Source organism: Hemitrygon akajei, chromosome 12 (assembly GCF_048418815.1).
Source record: "Hemitrygon akajei chromosome 12, sHemAka1.3, whole genome shotgun sequence".
NCBI lineage: Eukaryota > Metazoa > Chordata > Chondrichthyes > Myliobatiformes > Dasyatidae > Hemitrygon > Hemitrygon akajei.
Genome location: NC_133135.1, coordinates 82,556,417 through 82,562,447, shown reverse-complemented (window position 1 = coordinate 82,562,447; position 6,031 = coordinate 82,556,417).

Sequence of the window (6,031 nt, the reverse complement as noted above, 5' to 3'; positions counted from 1 at the left end):
TTCTATATTTTCTAAAGAAAAGCATGGAAACTTAATTCTCAAAAACATTACCCCCCCCCCCCCCACAAATACTGACATTTAAAACCACATCAACAATTGTTATTTTGTTTTATGAGATCATTACAAACAAAAAACCACCATTGAAAACTGGTGAACACAAGAGGTCGTTCCTGCATTTTTTACTGGTGGTCAGAAACATTTCTTTTAAAAATAATCTGAAAGCCAGTTATTGCTGTTTATATTTCTGGTACCATGAGAAATCCTTCTGTGGCATCTAACAACCTCACATCTTCAGCCTCCATTCCTAATACGAATGGTTCTGGATATTAAAGGAATCAAGTGTTACAAGACCATAAGACATAGGAACAGAATTAAGCCGTTCAGCTCATTGAGTACACTTCGCCATTCCATCGTAGCTGATCCCAGATTCCATTCAACCCCATACACATGCGCTCTCACCATAACCCTAGGTGCCCCCACCAATCAGGAATCTCTCAACCTGCTTTAAATATACCTACAGATTTGGCCTCCACTGCAGTCTGTGGCAGAGCATTCCACAGATTCACTATTGTTTGGCTAAAAAAGTTCCTCATTACTTCTGTTCTAAAAGGTTGCTCCTCAATTTTGAGGCTATGCCCTCTAGTTCTGCATACCCCCACCAGAGGAAACATCCTCTCCACATCCACCTTATCTAATCCTTTCAACATTTGGTAGGTTTCAATGAAATCTCCATGCATTCTTCCAAATTACAGTGGGTACAGGCACAAAGCTGCCAGTCGCTCATACGTTAACACCTTCATTCCTGGAATCATTCTCGTGAATTGTCTCCAATGATAATCCAACCTTCCTAAGGGGCCCAAACCTGCCGACAATCCTCCAAATGTGGCCTGACTAGTGTCTTATTAAACTTCAGCATTATCTCCTTGCTTTTATATTCTATTACCCTTGAAATAAATGCCAACATAACATTTGCCTTCTTTACCAGACTCAACCTGTAAATTAAACTTCTGGGAGTCTTGCGTGAGGACTCTAAGTCCCTCTGCACCTCTGTTGTTTGAATTTTCTCCCCATTTAGATAATAGTCTGCACTATTGTTCCTTAATAAAATGCATTATCATACATTTCCCAACACTGTACTCCATATACCACTGTATATGTAATTAGTCCAGGGAAGTGAGACTAAGGTAAAATATCAATCATGATTTTACTGAATCACAGAGCAGAGGAAAGCGATTCATTGGATACAGCCTTGTACTCAATGCCAGTAAGACCAAAGAGCTGACTGTGGGCTTCAGGAAGAGCAAGGTGAGGGAACACAAACCAATCCTCACAGAGGGATCATAAATGTAGAGGGAGAACAATTTCAAGTTCCTAGGTGTCTATCCCCGAGGACCTAACCTGATAATGCAGCTATAAAGAAGGCAAGACAACAGCTAAATTTCATTAGGAGTTTGAGGAGATTTGTTTTACCACCTAAAACACTCAAAAACTTCTATAGATGTACCGTGGCGAGCATTCTGACAGGCTGCGTCACCGTCTGGTATGGGGGGCGGGGGTGGGGGGGGGCTAGTACACAAGCTGCAGAAAGTTGTAAAATTAGTCAGCCCCTTCATGGATACTAGTCTCCATCGGATCCAATACATCTTCAAGGAACAGTGCCTCAGGAAGGCAGCATCCATCACTAAAGACGTCCGCCACCCAGGACATGTCCTCTTTTTCATTACCACCATTGGGAAGGAGGTATAGAAGCCTGAAGGTATACACATACTGAATCAGGAACAGTTTCTTCCCCTCTGCCATCCAATTTCTAAACGGACATTGAACCCATGAACTTTACCTGCACTACTTATATTTTATCTTTAACTGAGTCAAGAAAGACACAGGAAGGCGTCCGCTCCTGCCCCAACAGGCGGTGCTCCTTGCCCCATCTGCGACCGTATCTGCGCTTCGGACTTCGGCCTCAGAAGTCATATGCAGACATTGACTGCGCAACACATTCGTCTTCCTCAGACTTCGAGAGACTACTACTATACACACACACACACACACACACACACACTTACATACTTAACTTAATTCAGTTTTTTGTTCTATATTTATCATCACAAATGCCAGTGATATTAAAACTGGTTCCAACTCTATTTCTCATTATAAGTTCTGTTGCCATTGATTGTGTTCTTAGACACTAGTTTGTGTTGCTCAACTCCCTATAAACTGTGGGCACATTGTTTACTGCCAACTATAACTTGCACTGTGTCCTATTGTAACCTGATCCACATACCAAATAAAGTTGTGATCATCTTGTTTACTTGGCAACACTTGACGAGATTGTGCATAGTGCCTTCCCCACAGCTGCTGTTCCATGCTCTTTCAAAACATTCCTTAATGACTCATTCTAGTCCACTCTACTCATCTCAAACTGCCCCATCCTTAAAGTGGGTTGCCATATTCTCAATCCATGTGGATTTCTCTTAAATCTATATCAATTTAGTCCGACAGTGCAGCCCCTCTGTGGTACTTGGCAACACTATTGTGCACATCGAGAACAATGGAGGCAAAATTCTGGATTTGCTTTAGGGAATGAAGATGGACAGCTGGAAAGAGTATTAGCAGGATAAAGTTTAAGATTTTGATTCAAATCTGGTGAGATTTAGTATTGCTCATGAAAAAGGACAGAAAAGTTCTCTGCTGGGGCAGGGCCAACTTCACTGGGAAAAGTAGACCGAAAAGGAACCAATTTGACAATAAATCACTCTTGCAGCAATGGGAAGGATTCATAAATGAGATTCATCTGGCCAGGGGTTTCTACGTTCCCATAAAACAGAATTTACCCAAATCTAGAGCCCCAGGTTGAAATAAGACAGAAAGAACATGCTTGCCAGGTAAAAGATTGGTTTAGGACACGAGTAAGCACAAATTCAGTGGGGCGACGGGCCTGTTGCTGTACGAGTATAAACCCTGTGGAATTGGAAGGAAAGGAGGTTAGGAAAGAAAGAAAGGAGAGCTTAAAAAAACATCAAGTATAATCAAAATCCAAATCTGCTTTTCTTTTGACTACATAAAGAGTAAGAGGGTAAATTTGGATTGAGGCAACCTGTGTGTGGAGACAGTCTCTTAATAGTCGGTGGTGCTCTCCACAAAAGAAGGCTTGATGTTGAACAGTGTGGAGCGAGAAGCATTGCTTAGGTCAGGATAAACATATGGAACGATGAATCACTGATAGGCTTACATCTTTCTAAGTGGATAAATCCAACCTAAATAAAATTTAACATTGTATTAAAAATGGTGAGGGAAGAAATAGCAAGTGCTCTGGCCACCCATCCTCCCTAAATACAGGACCAGAAGCAGGAGGAAAAGATACATAGAAATAGGAATAAAAATTGGTAGTAGACAAGTTATTGGAATCAATTCCAAAGGACAGTTTCAATTGTCACTCAAAGACAGATCAAACAGACAGTATGTATTGGAGGCTATCCAGATGAAATCTAAAGTATTGCTCCTATTCACCCATATCTTCCCTTCTAACATCCTGTTGAGAAAAAAATGCAGCACCAAGCTGAGACACAAGTTCTTTAAAAAAAAGAATGCATATTGTATTCACTGGCTGTATTTTTAATTAGTACTCCTGGTACTTTAGCATTTGAAGTTAACTTGCTGTCAATTTCCCAAACAACAGTGATCTGCTGGTGAGTGGTCCCATCAGATGCAACCACTCCTATTTGATTTAGAGCAGCAAGAGAGACGAGCAGGAGAAAATGAAGAGAATGCAGAGATGATGGCAAATGACGACAATCATGTCACAACTGGAAGGGCCGCAGATGTTGATGGAGACTGAATGATGTTAATGAGAGCAGCAGCTGGCTGGGAAACTCAAGAGGGCTTTCTTTCAAACCCATTTTCAGGGCTGAGGTGTTGCTGGCATTTATTGTCCATCTGTCATTGACCTTGAAAAAGCAGCAGCTACTCAGTGTAGTAAAAGGGGAACATTGTTTCTGCACGACACAATTATTACAGGGAAGTAAATGATTCATTACCAGGAAATATGCATGTAAATAAGCATTTTGCAAGCTGCATGTAAGTTTTCTATAACTCCTTAATCAACCATTGGAGTATCAAACAGAAATTTGGTGTTCCACTTGGGTCAACAGTCTCAAATGTTAAGAGGAACTTAAAACTTCACCATTCATATATCTTCCTTGATGACACAACCAGCAGAACAAGTTTACTGATCCACACAATAACCTTACTCCTATTATTTTCGGTCCCCTGTTAATTAGTGAATTGCTGAGAGTTGAGTAACACAAGAGACAATAAAAGTACTCTAAACTGGCCTGAAAATGGCAGTTATGATCACACGTTCATTAATCAATGAAACAATTGAATAATTGTTGCACATGGGAGAACCATGTTGTATACATGAGAAGCAAGCTCCAAATATTAAATGCTCCAATGGGCAAAATCTGTTAAAACTTGAGGGGTAAAACAGTGAGGTAATCAAATATAAGGCACATCAGATTCCCTCCAAGTCATTCATATGGGTCATAATATAATTTACAAGCTCAGCTACTGAAAGATATTACCTGGATTGGAGGCATGAGCCAAACCATGTAAATGGTCATGGCTTCTCAGGGATAGTTGTAAAACACAGACTATGTGTTTATGGACTATGTCCAGGTCAACCTTTTTGCCTGTCTACATTAATCCCATTTGATAAAATTAGGATCATATATTTTTAAGCATTGCTTATATAAGTATCTGTCTGAATGCTGCAAACAATTTTGAAAGGTGGCTTATAAGTGCCTGATGAAATTACTGTTCTGAACATACACTTGTAGCTTCGATGGAAGTAACATGCAGTCTCTGTATAATTTCTCAGTTGGATTTTCTTCTCTGCCACCCCCTTTCTTGAAATTTGAATTCTAATTCTTTTTTTTTAAAAACATAACATGCAGCTTGGGAATTACTTAGAATTCTAACTGAAGTTTTGCCTTTAAGATTAAAACACTGAAACCTGAATACAAATTGAAAGCTATAAATTATTACTCTCTTCATACTGTGTCAAATTTTGAAAGGAAGCTATAGCTACTGATAATTCAATGGGTACTTTTCTATTTGTTCAAAGGGACACACAATGGTAAGCTGTGGAGTCATAACTCACAAAAATGGATAATTTTGCCCAATAGGTCTACGCCAACCTCAAACACTTACTTTGAAATAATCCTACACTAACTCCATTCGCTTCCCACACTTCCCTCTCCTCCAGGTTTTACCATTTATCTACACAGGGGCAATTTACACTGACCAGTTTACCTACCAACTTGCAGTCTTCGGAATACAAAAGGAAGCTGGAGCATCCAAGCCGGTTTGCAGGAACTGTAAAACAGTGGCTCTACCAGCCGTGCCACTGTGTTCCCCATAGTCAGTGACACACTGGTACATTTCTGATAAACTCTTCCAATTATACCTCATTGTAACAAATCTCAATTCACAATAAATGGGATATAACTTACATCCCATTTTGAAGACTAAATCAAGACTCACAGTTTTAATACCACTAAAGCCAATTAAGCCTTTCCAATTCATTAATATTTCTCTCTCTAAATATAAGGCATCAACTTTGCTTGGTATTGTGTACTTTTTTAAGCTTTGTAGCATCACATTCAGAATATGTTAGTATTTCCTACAGGAATACATCCTACCAAGGCTGTACCTGCGAATGGATACTTCAACCAATCCCAGAACCCTACACACTTCCAGAGAGAAGCTACGTTCTACCTTGGCACCATGCAAGACCCTGGTTCTCTTCAAATAATTCACCATTTTGCAAATTCTGTTTTGCTTTGCCCCCAGCTCTTTCAAGGTTGCATTGCCACCCAGGCTCAACATGTCACTTCCTTCATCCCCCACTCTCCCAAAGTAAAATTAGATTCCTACTGGCTTCTTCTCGTCATCTACACCACATGCATCCAGATTAGCATGTATAATTCTGTTCTGTACTTTAAATAAATAATTTACCCATTGCCAGCGTCTC